This window comes from Geospiza fortis, unplaced genomic scaffold, assembly GCF_000277835.1.
Source record: "Geospiza fortis unplaced genomic scaffold, GeoFor_1.0 scaffold40, whole genome shotgun sequence".
NCBI lineage: Eukaryota > Metazoa > Chordata > Aves > Passeriformes > Thraupidae > Geospiza > Geospiza fortis.
The window spans coordinates 19,992,192-20,009,492 of record NW_005054297.1 but is presented as its reverse complement, the minus strand read 5'-3'; the positions used below and the strand labels follow the sequence as shown (position 1 = coordinate 20,009,492).

General features: G+C 34.5%; 1 long non-coding RNA gene across 1 annotated transcript in view; it reads left to right on the top strand.

Moving 5' to 3' along the window:
* The window catches only part of LOC115948875, a 558,433-nt gene extending 548,565 nt beyond the window's left edge, over positions 1–9,868 (top strand). Inside the window, exon 7 of the long non-coding RNA XR_004082643.1 lies at positions 9,820–9,868. This is a non-coding gene — a long non-coding RNA (uncharacterized LOC115948875). The remainder of the gene's footprint in view (positions 1–9,819) is intronic.
* The last annotated feature ends 7,433 nt before the right edge of the window (positions 9,869–17,301 follow it).

Here is a 17,301-nt window from a genome sequence, read left to right as displayed (position 1 = left end):
CATAGGTAATGTACAGACACTGGGAAAAACACAGAGGGAAAGGCAAAAGGGAATAAACTGCTTGTAGCTCCTATGTCCTTAAAGCATACAGATTGGTTTGGCTTTGGGTTTTGTGGGGCCTTTTGTTTTGGTTCAGTTTGGTTTTCTTAATAAATGGAGTATTTCTCATGTTTAATAAAAACATTTTCTTGTAGCAAAATTCACTCTTCTTTTCCCTAACTGATAAAATTTTGAACTAGTGTTTGTCTTTACAATAGCTGAATCTGACAGATGAAAGAATAATATCCACAGTGAGCATAGATGAAAACCCATGTTGATTCACCTGTATGTTACCAAATTAGCACCTGTCCACCATAACCCTTCACCACAATTGCTTCTTATCTAACTACATATGTCCTCTTGTTGCTGCCTCTCAGAATGTGTCCGCCTTCTTTAAGCTACCTTGAATGATAACAGTGATTTCAACTGGAGTGTTTATCTCAAAAGACACTTTTCCAATTGTATTCAGCATTTAAAAAAAACAACTTTTATTGATCCTGATTCCTATACTTAGACCGCGTTTGTTAAACAGGAACCAGACTTATTGTCTGATTTAACACAAAAATGTGTGTGTTATACTGTGTTTCCTTACAGTATCACAGATGTTACACATTTGTCTAAATTTTTAAGTAGGAGAAAAATGTGTGCTTATGTCTGACATACTGGAATGCTCACTAAAAATCACATAACACTTTCTTATGACAATATGGAATAAAATCTCTTTAGTGACTTCCTTGTTTTTGGTCCATATCAAAACATAGTAGCTTGTAAAAATAATCACTGTGATTGCAAATACTGGTTGATATCTATACTACTTCTCAACATACTTTAATAAAATTGAGTTGGGTTAAAATTAAACCAACCCATTATATTTTCCGAGATTTGACCATTAAAATAAGGAAAATTATAAAGCTTTAGGCTTTTAAGACACAAAGATGGACACTGTCAATATGCTGGAAAGGTATCTTGGATCTTAATTTAAAAGACATGCAGATAAGGATAGTAAAAGTGTTAAATATTTTTTGTTCAGTTGGAAGATAAGGTATAATGAATTTTTGAGTAAGAGAGAAGTAAATTCTTCTGCTTCTACTTGATGGTTTGAAAATGATAAGTACTAGGAAGGACATCAAAAAAAGGGATTGGAACCAGTCAGGCAGCAATTCTAATAAGAATGTGGGTCCAAGGCTTCTTATGAGTAGATTTTTTGTGACAGGTATAAACATGACTTAACATGGCAGACCTTGATGAATATCAAGAACAAAAACTGTGAAGTGTGATTGTTGTGAACAGGTTCACATGCTTCTGTAGCAATACTGAAACAGCAGGCAGCAAGGAATGTTCAGTATAATAAACATATCAACCTGAAGGATCCTTCATCTGTATCTCTGCTTCTTATTATCCAAAATAGAGCATACTCACTATATTTTCTGTGATTAAGTGATTCATTTCCTACAGATGCACAGTGAGCTCCACTTCTAAATTAATTAGTATATCTATATATGTGTGTTGTCTCTACAAAAACAATTCTGTTGGTCAAAAATTACAGGAGTCCTGAAGTCTTTCTCTAATCTGAAATTAATACCTAGTGTTGTTTTATTCACCCCTAAAAACAGATGGGACAAGACAATGATTAATACAATCTGAATTTCAGAGTATTTAGGCTTTGATGAAAGTACTGGCAACATAAAGTTTAGGGGTAAGAATCCATAGCTGAGAGTGCTGTATCACTAATCCCAGAATTCAAGTTGTCATCATTGGCCTTGAAAAAGTAAACATGATCTCACCACTGCCTGTTCTCCCCTAGTCTGTCCTATTTCTGTTTTTGAGGTATGTAATATGTAAACTTTAATGGCAGTAAAGAACATTTTCCTTTGATTACAGGAGTAGATGTCTTTCTCTTTCCAGCACCCAGTGAGCATTGTGGTTTAGGAATGATATTCTTCAATCCTGTGCCCCCACTGAGACTCTCCAAACCATGTGCTGCTCTGTTGCTCCCTGCTTTCCCTTCACCCCTCCCCTTGTGGCAAGCTGGAGAGGAGGCTTGGAGGTCCATAAGGTAAAGATCATGGGTTGAAATAAGGACAAAGTTTTGGGAACAGCAGTGAAACAAGAAAACACACAGTAACAGCTGCAATAGTAATGACAGAGGGGACAAGAACAGATTCACATGGGAAGGCCAGGACAAGACACAGCACCAGAGAGCTCCCTACACTACATGTGCTCAACTGCACAAGGACCTCTTCTCCTCAGAGGAGAGTCCCTGTCCCCCACCCCCTGCAATGGTATGAGGTGGTAGAGAATAACCTCTGGGTCCTAGCCATGCCCCTTCACAGCAATGTTAATAATTAACCCTGTCCTTTCCAGAACCAGGAGTGGCATCAAGGGGAAATATGGGGGGAAAAAAAGCAGAGGAAAACATCCTGTATATGGCTGGAGGAACAGCTACCACTTGCCATGCAGTTGGTGTTTGGCAGGCTAACATGTCTCCTTCAGATTTTCACATCATTACTTGAGCAGTCTCCAGGCCTTTGTTTGTACATCCTGGTCCAAAGCATTTTTTGCTATGTGACTTTGGAATCATAGACCTTAAGTCGCTGTACTCTGTGAAAATGTGAGTGTTTTTCTGGAAAAATATAGGTGTAAATATAGTCATCTAATTGGCAAATGGAATTTCCCTTCTAATTACTTCCTGATTTCTATGCTGTTTCATGTATCAAGCTGAAACATTGAAATAATTATCCAGAAGTTTGGAGATGAATTTTTAAAGCATCATATTATTTGAATTTTTAAAAATATATAATAATTTTATTAAACTCAATTTTAATTTATAAAAGAATGCACTGCAGGTAAGCATAGGACTGCAAAGCATGGTCGTTTTTGACTTTCACTTTGAAATATGTTTACTCAGACATACTGCAAAAAAATCAGCTTTCATTGTAGCCAGTGGTATTTTGATGCAAAGAACATCTCTAAGTAGGAAGGAGGACCTCACAAGATCAGTCTCATTAAGAGAAAAAGAAATCTGAAAATAAGATTGGACATTAATGAAAGGCTGCTACAACATTCTTGGTAAGATAAAGTAGACTATCAAATGATGGGTTGTGACAAAAGTTCATATATTTAGCAATTTTTGAACAGCAGTTGATTTTGCAACACAAAGGGAAGGGTCTCCATCTGCACAGGACACTGTCTATATTGAATGTTTCAAAAGACTCATTACAAGTTTATCTCATGAAAAATACTTTTGTGGTTTGATGACATACTATTTATATGTATATTTATGTATTTGTATGTAGTTCTATATATATGTTTCAGTGCCATGGTTTAACCCCAGCTAGCAACTACACACCATTCAGCTGCTTGCTCATCCCCCACAACAATAGGATCAGACAGAAAATAGAAAGATTAGCAGCAGTATGTAGGAATTTCTTTTAAAGAGTATTAAAAACTTTTCAAAGGAGCATTTTAAAATATACATTATAAGATTTCTCTCTGTCTTTTCATATCTCTGCAATACGATCGTGAACAGAAGTAAATGTTAGAAAGTGCAGGGCCGTAATTTTACATCTTGTAGCTCAGAAAGTATGTATTGATTGTTTTCACATTAGCTGATCTATCTCCAACACCATTAAAGGATTAATATATATTCATAAAATTTCATTTTCAGTTATAGCCAAGCAACAAGTATAGGGTCTCTACACTTAGTACCTAAGAGCGGTACAGCATATTTCAGGAAATAAACTGCAAATTTTATACCACCATATGATTGTACTCTTCAAAAATCACTCAGACATTCTCAATATAGTTGACTTAGAAATATGTACATTTCTTAGATTCCTACTATACCATAGTCCCAAGGCAAAGATTTCGTGGGAGTAAGAGTTTTCCTTGAAGTGGGCAATTAGCTAAAGAAAAAAGAATCAATTTCTTATCACTTAGCCAAAGTCATAGAAGTTACTGTAATCTCTCATATCTATTTTTGATTTAAGTCTCCAAGTTATTTGCTAAGCTTGAAGAGAAGAAGAAATAAGGGGGAAAAATTAAATCCACTGAGTATCTTATACCAATGAGAGAGTTTCTGCTTACTGAAGAAACAGGATTAGTAAGTACCTCTAAAGAAGGAAAAATTGCACCAAAATCCACTGTCTACTAAATCGCTGGCCACTGTTACCTAAATAAAGAATAATATCTACATTTAACATCTGAACTGCTCACACAGTGGACTGATTTCATTTAAGAAGATAATGGGTGAGAGTTAAATATTTGGGAATGATAAATTTACCATCATGTTTTACATGTGCATGTATGTTTGTCAGTGGAAAAATGCACATCTGTGTATAGATAACATAAATACAAAACTGCAACTAATTAGAACCATTAGAACTCTGTGGTGACAGACTTTTGGTGCAATTGGCTTATGGAGCTCTCATTTGAAGGAATACTCAGTCTAATTCAGTTTAGGCAATGTCTTAAGCTCTCCTTCTGCTAGTTGTAATAATATGGGTGATCTCTTATTCCTGCAAAGAAATGCATCAAGTAATTTGCCATATTGCAGTCGTGTCATCTAAGCTATCTGGAGCTATTTCACAAACACTATTTCATAGAACCCCAAAAATGAAATACAAGAAACATAATAATCCCTTTCATATTGTGATGTCATCCTGCATTTAGTTCAAAGTAGTTCAATTTGTCTAGCAGATCATTTAGTGCAATTTATCTAGGAGATTATTAATTGTGGAAACAAGTGCATATGCCTTAATCTGTTTATAAACTGTCCTAAGCATAGTTATTTTAAGTAATATGGACAAATAATAAATACCTCAGGATATAATTTCAATAATGTAGACTATTCAGAATTACAACTTATTAAAATAGAAGTCAGCATAATAATTTGAAATACACCTAAGTACATTCACACCAACATTAGGACATGGCAATGAAATATTTTATTTTAGTAAAAAGTTAACAGAAAATAAGATTATGTGCAATAAGTCGCAATACAAGTGAACTGATATATTTAGCAAGCTTTTTGAGGTTTTCTGTTTAAAACAGGAGCATAAATGGTTTGCTTACCAACCAAGCATTTTATAATAAAGAAGTCTCACATTCTTAATTTTCAGATGTCTCTCAGTAGAGATAAATTGTATGTATATTTCATTGTGTTAGGCTTTAGATATCTGGATTCAATTTAAACATGAATTATTAATCGCGCCAAATGTATTACAGAATTTGTTTGTGTCATTTGAAATATAATCAAAAATGTTAGGCGACAAACCTGAGAAATACTCAATAAATAAAACTACATAGCTCTATTCTACTCAATACCTATTTCTGCGCAGAATTGAGTTTGGAGAAGCATTTCATAATTCATTGTTAGAAAAACCGTTGCTGGTTTAGTCAAGCAAGAAAATTACCCCCATAGCCCACAAGATTCATAATGCTTAGAAAACAAAAAGAAAAAAATGGCAACAAAAGATAAGGGCAATTCAAAACCTAATGAGACATTTTAGGCCTCATTTACATCTCTAACCTGATGCAATTCTTCAAAATGTTTTTCTTACAAATTTGCATACTAAAAGCTTATTCTTCCCTAACCAAAATGATTATGAGATTTCCCACACTATACTAAAGTTAGCATTAGTTTAAAAGCTACTTATAGTCACTTCTAGATGATGACTTGTGTATCATTTTTAAATTCACACCTCTATTAGAGCTGATAGTGCAACCAAATACTTTTTTCTTGATATATGATGTCTGTAAATTTAAAACAGAGATTTTACAGATCATTACTACAAAGCATGGTAATTTTATCAGTGAACAGCCTTTTTTGCTAGACAAGTCTCTTTTTTTAAATTAAATATAAATTTAAAAAATCCAAGTATGTGGATAAATGTCTTTTGATTGGGTAAGCATCATCTGGTGAATAGTGAATATATGGATTTCCAAAAGGCTTCCAATGAAAACCCCTTGTCAAAGGCTTTTAGGGAAATCAAGCAGCCGTGACATAAGGAAGGTCCTTGCACGGATAACTAATTGGTAGAAAGAAACACACCAGGCATATGTTCCCTGTAATCAGTAAAGCAAATTGAAAAACTAAGGTTCCCTTCACCAGAGTATAGCTGTCCTATGGGCTGTATATGTCCTTGCAAATGTGTGGCTAAAGGACCAGTTTTCTAGTTCTGTTTACATTTTGTTTTCAGTCCCAATTTGAATTTGAATTGAAATTTGGTATTTTCAGAAGTGAAATGCTGTTGTTAAAATAACAAGAGAAAACAGAATATCTGTTTATTCTTCTTAGCTGTATATGAATTTTTTAATCTGGTTCAAAGTTTAAAATATTTCAGAATATTTGTTTTAAATATTGTTTAATTGTTTAACAGTTTTAAATATTTGGGGCTAAGTTGAGTAATGGAAATATTTAATGCAAAAGAAAAATAAAATAAATATGGACCATTTTATGATATGTTTAAGATACAAACTTTAGGCACAAATAGGAATGATGAGTGATATCAAATATAAAGTGATGAAGGTTATAAAATGTGAGCATAGTATGAATTTAAAATTCCTTTTAAGGCATAGCCTTTACACAGGAAAGTGCTTTTTAGGATAAATGCTTACCTAAGAATTGTTAAATTTTTCATGCACAACCCTGAAGCGAGAAATCTGTCACCTGAAATTATCTTTGCTTTGTGTGTTTTCACACTTCTGTTAACAGTGAACTGTTAATTGATACGCACAGGAGACACACACACAGAAAAAGAAAGCTTGTGGACGGCATGCTGCCACTTTATGGATTAAAAAGCTCTCAAGGTTTCCATGAATAACTGATATTAAGTAACTTTTGCTTTTATATTAGCTTTTTACATCATGCTTTGAATACATCAAAAGTGTTGATCAGTTTTAGACAAATAAAGCAGAGGAATAAGTAATTTTCTTGAAAGTCTTCTGAAAATAGATGCTTGAGTAGCAGCATTTTTATTTTTTTATATTATTATATCCCAATTCTGTGGAAGGGGTAAAATGAATTTAACTATATTATTGTAATTCCTTAGATATTAGACAGTTGGAATGAAACTACATAAATTCTTTTATAAAGGTGCTGTTCATGGAAGTATCTGTTTCCTAAACAAATGAGATTACAAGTTTTTAGATTCCTGTTGCTTAGTACCCAGTAACATTATGATCTCAGAATCTTATGCAAACTTAATCTGAGCCCTTTGACAGGCATGATTACTACCTTAGCTGGATGTAATAGAAACAGGTGAATACATAATTTTGTGCAACACTTCCTGAAACATATTTCTCAAACTATAGCACGCTAAAGTATTATACCAAGGTCTAGAAAAAGGGACCCAAATTATTCCTTAAGAAAAAATTAGGCTTCTATGTCCAATACCTATTTCAGAAATTCCGTTCTTAGTTACTGCCTGACTCTGTAGAAGCCTTAACTCCAAATACCCTGGGTTTTTTGATGTAAAATAACAACAGACTGTATTTCTTTGCATGAAAAAATGCCTTGGTCTTGGCAGCCAAGTAATGTTATGTCTGGCTAATTCCTAGGTATTTTTAGGGATCCTGTGGTTTTGTCCAAGGCCAAGAAAGCAATCAGTCCCGCAAAGCTTCTTGGGTTATATCTGCCTTCTTAAAGAATACTGCAGATCTTAGATGCTACATGCTATTTCTGGATTGAGATGCATAATTAGAGATTCTTCATCTCCTCCTAAAATTATGTGCTGTGCAGAATAGAATTCAAGGTTCCTTGAGCCAGCAAAATGACAAAAAAAACCCCACCAACATTAAATTTCTGGCCTCAAAACAAAAACAGTACAGAAGGAAAAATAAAATAGGCTTGACATTTACCATTCTTGTTTTTCTATGAAGTAACCATGTTAAAGTACTACATGTCAGCACCTTTACAGTCCCTGTTTCCTCCCTCTCCCCAGGGCAATTCCCCTGAATAAACAGACACACTTTTTTGTTAACAGAACATGCATTAAATTGAAGAGAAATTTATCCTCCTGAAAATAGTACTGCAAAGGAAAAAAAAAGTCTGTCCTGTTCCTCAATTTTTGGGGGAAAATAATGGCTTATAGCTTCAAATTTTAAAAATGTTATCAGAGATAGGATGTCAAGTTGAAGGAGGAGCCTCATTATATCCTTATGCTCTGAGATTTTAGGCCTCAGAAATTTCAAACAGCCTGTCTTAGATATTGCCCACTATCTACCTGTAAATACCTGCACATACACCCCTAAGCAACCCCCAGCTCAGTTTGTTGGTCTTGTGCTTTAAGAACCAAACTTCGACATCCTGCATCAGAAGCTTTCTCTTAAGGAGGTCTGAATTCCCCACTGCAGACCAGTTGGCAAAACATTAACTATACATTATTTAACTTCCAGCTTTGTTAGTCTCTTCTGGTTTTGTTGATTAAGGATCATTGTGAGAATATAAGAAAGATTTTTCATCACTAGTAGTAAGAACCCTGTCTGCTGCAGAAAATTTTCCCAGGCCTTGTGGCAGGCAAAATACCTTCCATAGGGATTGCAAAATCTTACTGGCTTCGCTTACATGACCTTTTGTTATTCTCATGCTTTATAAACCTCTCTGTCATAGTTATTTTCAGTAGTTCCTCGCCCTTCTGTTTCTCTTGTCACCCAACTACATTCATGTTGGCGTACAGAACTCAAGTTATTTTCTGCCCATATGGTCTCAGTGAGTTAATCCATTTCTAGATTGTTGTACGTCAGCGCTGAGCACTCCTAAATATTTTCTTGTAATTTTCCATCTGGAAGTCAACATCTCACCTCCTGTCTTCCTAATATCTTTTTGTAGCAATTGCATAGATTCCTCAGAGAACATGGAAAACTGAAATTGCTCCATTTAAAATTCTATTTCTTTTACTTTTCCTCTTTCTGCAGCACTGGCAGCAACTGAATTATTGTCCCAGACATTATTCTTATTTGAGTTGCATTGTATTAATTCATTAACATTATTATTTCAAAGTATTAAAAATCCCCACATCTGCCTCTGTATTTTCCTTTAAAAATTGTTTTTATTATTGCTAGGTGTTGGATGATTGACAGAGGACAAACCTGTATATAGGAATATATCTATATAATATATAGATGTTATATAATATATATAGTACATATATTACATATTAATAGCATATATATATAATACATATATAATTATATGCTTCTTTGTTTGTTTGTTTCTTTGTTTCACAAATGTAAACATTTCTCATTTATAAATAATACCGGGTCTTCACAGTTTGGTCTCCCTTGGTTTTGGTAGTAATATTTTAATAATTTTCTTATTTAAACAAAGTAATTAGTTTTAGTATTTCAGTATCCTATCATTATCCTTATTTGTGATGCCAAAGAACCAAGCATTTCTACTTACTCCCTTTAAATAAGTTTGTCAGAATTCATAATCTCTAAATTGCTGTACTACTCTTTTCAAGGATTCCGTATGCAATGGAATGTTTGGAAAGGCCTTTGTGACAATAAGATGCATTAAGCAGGGCCCTTTATATATTTTCTTGATTATTCTCATTTTAATTTATTAATTATCTTTCCTATTTATAAAATATTAATTTTTAAATACAGACAGGTATTTTTGGCTTTTCCAAATCAAGAAATCATAAGAAAATATCTGTAGGAGTTATAAAAATAGAGATTTACCTGCAATTTTATTTGTTTTTTGGCATTCAAAAATTAATTAAATGTGTTTACATTGATATCTATACTTTATTTCTTTTTACCTGTTCACATTTCCAGCATTCTAACACTTAGGAATAGCACAAGGGCAGAGTTAATGCATCAAGCCTCATCATTTGTCAGATGTGTCTGTGAAACCAGAATAGCTAACCCAGGTGAGTGGCTGCTTTGCTTCTTTTGTCACCACAGAAGTGTTGTGAGCAGCAGCAGTTTCTGTTGTACTGTGCAGGTGTGCTTTTGAGTGACAGTGTACACTGCTCACACTGCAATGGAAAACCTCCTTTCCACAATGTGCCTCCTTGTCCCTTCCCCAGTCCCCACCCCATGCCCCAAGTTTATCAGTGGCTAATTAAAACTCTGAATATATTTTAAAGACTTTTCTTAAGCACGGCAAAAACTGAAGTTAAAGCAAAGATTTCTTATATCCTTCTGATCTGTGGATGTAATACCAACCTTTTAAATCTGTTAGCAACCAGCATAAACTGAATTATCTGCAGTCTGCCATAAATTATACTGTGAGATCCACAGCAGGATGAGTAGTGGAGAAATGTAAAGATCACAATTGCTCATATCCACGTTCCTTAGATGAAGGTTTTAGTTTTCAGAACCTTTAGTAAACCCTGTAATTTTAAGGATTATTTTAAAATTATTCTCATAAAACAAACCACTTATAAGTTGTAACAACATGATTCCACAAAAGTACACTTTAAAGGGTTTTCCTAGATGATTCTGTGATTTTTTTTCTTGCATGTCAGATGTTTATTCTACATAATATTACAAAAGCAAGCGAAACTTAAGCTGAAATATGTCAAGGTATTGGGCATTTCATTTCAAGTCACAACATATCTTGCTATTGCTTAGTATTACTATGAAGTCCATTTTAGAAATTTATAATTTCCTTATGAAAATAAACTCTTGTAGATATATTTATGGCTTTGCATCAAAGTCCTTAACAGAAGATAAGGTGAACTGCCTGATAATTTCTAAATGAGCTGAAAAAATAAGCAGCAAACATCAAAAAAACACTTATATGTCACAGAGCTTAATCAATATGATTTAGAATATAATCTTGACACCTTTATTCTTGAAAGTTCTAACAAGTACCTTCACTGTGGTAAAGCATAAGCCTCTGATGGTAATACAGAAATTTCAGAAAGTAGGTGCAGAGGAAGATGCACCAAACATTTTTAGAGGAAGTTTGTATCTTCCAGGAGTGTCTATTAAAAAGAAAAAGAATATGGCAGCTATGACAAAATCAGTAAATAGGACAACCTAACAGGAAATGATTCAGGATAAAATCAGCACTTAGAAAAGAGAGGGACCAGGGTATCTGCTAAATGACTGAAAATAACATGTAGATGGCACACCCTGTAGTCATTCCCAGAATATGCATTACTATGTCTTTTGCCCCATTTCTCTTTTTAAAATACCACCTTCCCTTCCCTTACCTTCTGCCAGCACAGTGATGAACTATTTGCAGATGCTGTGGAAGATAATTCTGCTACAGCACTATGGAGTTGCTAAGATCTAAATCACTTCAGTGATGAATAGAAATTTTACTAGTATTATTATAAAATCTTATCATTCTGTCAGGAAAACAAAAAGAAAAGAACAAGAATATGCCACAAAGCCATATTTTCAACTGTATTTTCCTGGTGTTCAGTCTAAACTGATGAATCAGTGATAGGTGGGAATAGAGCCCTCACACATAGTGCTCAAAATTTAATAAGTAACCATCACCAAAAACAACCTAAAATTAGAAGCATACACTGTCAAGTGTTTTCCAAGAGAAGGGTATGGTTTCTCTTTCCAAGAGAAAAGGGTTTGGTTTCATAGACAGAAATGTGAATACTAGAATTCTGTTATCACCTCAGAAAACCACCTGTACACTGTACTATGTGCAACTTGGTGTCAAATAGTGCAGCAACATGGACAATAAACATTCCATGTCCCTTTCTACAGGTCTGTGGTTGGTCTGTGATTTCTCCTACATCCTGATGTAACAACATCCATATGTTGTTACGTGTGCCTCTCCTGTTTAAATGTACACACATAGTGGATGTTATAAATGTTCCCTTCTCTAGTGCAAAATAAGAGCTTTATGGACAGTGGCAAGCCATATGTTCTTTAGTAAAAATCTTTTCCAGATGAACTAGTGAAGCCAGTTCGACGTTTTTTTCAAAATTAGGTAGCTGCCAAATTTTGCATGGTATTTATCACTCATTTTTGTCACCTCTAATTCTATTTCATATGAATCCTAGAAATATTATTTTGATTAGTGCAGAAATTAGTTCTGGCTCCCACTTTCTAAGCATATTTTTATTATAATTAAATGACATTTGCAAAAGGATATCTTTATCTTTTATATTTTATTACATTTGGATCAAATGAAGATGTAAATATACTTAATGCATAATAACTTACAAATATGGAGATCTAGCTTGCTTGAATAGGCAGAGTAGCATTTTGGAATCAATAATTGCTCATAATTTAAAGAAATCTGATTTAGTGGACAACCGTTTACTGCTATCCCTTATTTCATTCAATGAGCCAGACTATGTCTTCTGCTTGCTAAATTTTGCGTATTAGGAGGGGGTTTGTGGTATTTTGATCACTTCACAAGAAATTAGGCTGGAAAATCACTGATTTATTTATCATAATCTGGTAAGTAGCTCTCAGGTGACCACATCTTTTGTTAACTGTTTTTGACTATGAATTTGCTCATTTTATGTACACACAGTTACTAGAGTACTACATACTCTAGTATGAACTTTGGCATGCAAAGTTCAAGCACCAAAATAACTTTGCAGAGTTAAGGCCTTGACAATGGAAAATTCCACTTCCATTGCTCCAACAGAAACAGTGCTGTGTAGCAAAATTGCATTATGGTGGGCAGAATCACGTGTGCTCTAGTGGAATTGTTGTTACTAAGGAAGAGTATCCAACAGCATGATTTGCATCATGCTGTGTGAGCCGCCTACACTTTTCAGCAGTTGGTTCTGTGTCTGTAATTTATTGCTCTAGAAACCATTATAATAATACAAGAAATGCTGCAGCAAGTGTGGAGGAAAGAACACATCACAGTCAGACTGTAATGACTATTTAGACTATTTAAACTCAGTTTGTTTTACATCAGAAAAACAAGTCCTTTTCAATTACCTATTTTAAGCATTTCACTGGGCTTTCTGGTCTCAGAAGTTTATGATCATAACTATCCAAAAATGCAAGACTAAATATAAAACTATAAAATCAAAAAATTTCCACTTTGAAGAAAAATGATAAAAAATATGCTATTTCCTGCATAAGAATTTGTCTCATCCTCACATAAGTACTCCATAGTGTATGAAAAACGTCTGATGGCATCTCTGTGTCCAGCTGTACAATTATTTGTCTTTTTGAAAACAAGGATATTTAATATAGGAACATTATGGACTTCTTCATTGGGTAGGAGGGAGATAGGGTGGGATTTTGTAGCTCAGCTTTTTAATTCATATAAGTATCATGGGGGAGAGGGCCAATATAAGAAAGAAATGCCTGAGGCTGCTAAGAGTCCTTCAGTGGACCAAATTGGGACTTCCAGCTGGTAGTCCAATTTCACCTTTTCAGTCTTGATTTAAGCACAGGACATGGCCCATAATTTTTGTCCTCTAGAATTTTTATCCTATGTCTTTCAGGACACAGCTTGCTTTTGTGTTTCTACTGTCCTGGAAAATAAGAGCAATTTTTGTCAAAATTATTGTCCTTTTATCTTCTGCAGGATAAAACCAATTTTTGTAACTGCATACTTCTTCCTCAGGCATCCAGATTCTTGTTTTGACAGGAGGAAATTACTGTGGACATTGATGTAATGTTCTGATTTCATTCCATGTCCTTCATTTCTTCTGACTCAATTCTTTTCTCTAGTTTGCTTTTTTCTTAATTTTCTAAAATGCATAATCTAGAGTAGAGGTGACAAAAAGGTTTTGATTCTAGAATCCTTTAAACCTCTTTTGTTGTAGATTTCTAAACTGCCCTTTCCACAAAATTTTCTCTTCTGCCTGTCACTCACTGACTCCACTCCAATGAACATCCCTTTTGTCTTTTGGCAGAGCTCATTTACAAATCCTAAATGTTCCTCTCTGTCAGTTTACCTCTTTGTCTCTTTTATTACCGTTGTTCTTCATTCCCAGAGCTCTTTTCTGTCACATCCTTTGCTTCTAGCCTGTTACTACCTTTCCTTAAGCTATTTCTGCATTTCATTCATATTTAATGTTTCCACAGTTCTAACATCAGTATAGTCACTTCCTTAACCTCCCAGCATAAGTAATTTCTTCTGCCTGAAATACTCTCTTTTTGAAACCACCTATTGCTTTGCTACCATATGCCTACCCTTTTCTTGGGTATGTTAAGCAGCCAGTGTACATTTGCTTCCTTTTCCTACACATGCCATGTGAATTTATAGAAATCTTCGTGGTTTTTTAGCATTCAGTACAAAAACCTGAATAGGTACACAGAAGCATGATGTACCACACAAAATGGTACTGTAGAAAATCCCAGTATGGGGGATAGCCACATGCTCCTTAGGATGCTGCTTTGGATAATTTTTCCTATTACAATAAAACAATACATGGCAATGTCAGAGATAGGAAGGAATAATTGTTAGCACCAAACCTAATTCAATTTTCCCTGATACAGCCTGATGGAAACAAAATTCTTAAATGCTAAAGCATTTTCACCAACTCAGTAAACTTCTCTTCAGAAGAATAGATACAGTCATCAAGGAACTGACCAACTAGAAACATCAAGGACAAAATTGTATTTTCATCCTCTCTTTTGTTTGGTGCTTTATTTATCTCAGAGTAGTTGTTGGGCTTTTCCCCCACGGATTTTTTTTTTGTTCTGGCAAAAAACCTCATTGAATAATCTGTTTTCAACCCTTGAGTGCATATATGGAATTTGAACATACTTTAGCACAACAAGTTTGAAGTACATGTAGATTTATTTTTGTAGAAGTATATATGTATACTAATAGCTTTTAGTTTTCTGATGCAATGTGGGGTATTTGAGTTGGTATTATTGAACTTGAGAGAAAATCCATAAAATTACTTTTGAGTGTGTTGTATTCCTTAACAAAGCCTGATTTCATAAGAAGTATTTTTCTTTTGAGCAGAGTACAATTAAGCAGCAGTTATATAATATTTTCCAGAACCACTGGAAAAGTTTGAGAAACTGTAAACAATGAAACAGTAATAAAATTGTTGACATTATCTATAATTAAAGATATTAACAGCTCACATTTTTATACTGGTTTGGTTTGATTTGGCTTGTTTTTTTTGCCAAAGCTTTTGCTATTTATATAGGAAATTGCAAATAATAGTAATACAATAGTGCTAAGATATTTTTATGACCCTAGAAGTTTGGGGTTTTTTCTCCGTATACAAATTTTTTAAATACTCTCAGAGTTTATTTTTTGGTGTTTTTTTTTTTAAATATGTCGCTGGAAATGTTTTCTTTCCTTCTTTAAATCACTTACATGTGGTCCATAAACAGGTGCAACAGACAAGCCTGTAATTTTTCCAAACTCTTGTTCAGTCAAATGCGTTACTTGAGCAGAGATGGGCTATTGCATTTCTCTCAGTTAAATTATTGAAATCTTATTTTTATGAACTTGCTAAAATTAGAAAACCTGGTTTTCAGCAGTGACACCTAGCTTAAGATTCTTTGGTGTTTTGCTTCTCTCTCCACACCAGGGAAAACACTTTTTACTTCTGCAGTGTGATCAAGTAAGATCCTAGTTGTTTCATATTAGAACTAGCAAGAAGTTCACATTTTGTTAGGGCTGCTTAAAGCGTAAAACCATCTGCACAGATCTAGCCTTCACTAGGCACTTTCTTAAACTGTTCTGCGTCAACCCTTGAACTTTTCTTCTACATCAAAGCTTATTTCCAACTGGGCATTAAAATCAGCTTAAGCCATAACTGATCCTGCCTGATGTGGGGCACCATCTGCACCATTTCTAGTACCTTATTGAACTTCTTTTAATTTTTTTATCAGTAATTTTATTAATTTATGTGATATGAAATATGAGGTTTTTAATTTTTCTCCCCCCCCACCCCCACCCTTTTACAGGCTACAAACAATCAAGTGTGACTATGCAACAATCTAATTGCCTATTAATGCTATGTCTGTTGCAAGTAAAAATATTTTTCTTATCATGTAGTCTACAGCATTTTATAAATCTTCTCAATTTATTCTACTGCCTCTGAATGTTTTCTGCTTTTTGCCTTACTTTTTTTTCCCTCTCAGCTGCTCTTCCCTGTCAGACATTCCTTTGCCTCAGTGTCTGTGCTGCAGCTGCAGACACCTTCAGAGCACTGCCAGCACCTTCTCTCCATTGGCACAGCCCTTGCTGCTTAACCTTTAGTGCAAAGCACTGTGTACAGCTTATGAAGATGAGGGATTTGTGCCATCAGATATCCCTGGGCCCAAGATCAACAAGTGACTTTAGAGCTGTAGTGCAGATGCAGGAGGCAGAGCCCTACTGTGCCTGCTGTCAGTGGTGAGAAGGGCCTTCCTTCTCGTTTGAAGGAAGCTGAACTGCAGCAATCTGTGTTCACAGTCCTGCTGGAGATGCTAAATGCTGTGTAGCATAGTGCTCTTGTTTAATGGTTTAATCAATGAGTCAGAAACCAAAACAAACCTGCAGTCCCATTCAGAAGTTGCTATGAGGGTGAAAACAGTTTACAAAGGAGAAAATGCTGACTGTATTTCTAATTTAAAGTGACTCACCATTTTCACAGGTGGATAACCACCTTAATGACAAAACAATATCATGATACAAGGCTACAGAGACCACTATGTCCAACCTAATCAAAATATTTTCATTTCAACCCATAACTTTATTTGCAGATGTTTATCCTTATTTACTCACTGATGCTTTTTCTAATCCATTTAATAAAAATCAATAAACACTTTTTGAAAATGACTGGCAATTTCAGAGCAGGTGAGCTGGCTTCTGGCTGACCCTGAAATGACTGACAAGTGGCAGCATATCCTATGTTTCTAGATCTAGCAGGAGGAGTAAGCAAACATTTAATTTCCATCATGACATGGGCCCAGATTTTTCATTAATTCTTTTGACAAAAAATGTCAAATAGATGGGCTTTAGAGAATTTCCTGTAAATTTATTTATGAATCTAATGTAATATGACAGTACCTTTTACACTACACCCCTTTGATGCTGCAAGTTTATCTGTGACTAAGAAATACATTAATTTCACTGTGCTTTCACTGTCTTTATTATTTTATTTGTTTTTTTCTTTTGGTAGGAATTTTTTTTTAACTGACTTCTTTATAATGACCAGCATGAAATAATTGGAAAATAATAATTACCTGTATCTACAGATTTCATTTTTATCTCCAAGGACTAATAATTGCTGTGTTATACTGTAGCCTGTCTGTATCTCTCCTCATCTTGTGAACCATGCTATTATTGTTAGTTTTTGCAATGCAGCCATATTGAGTGATCACTGCAACTTTCAGAACTCTTTTGTGGTGTGAATT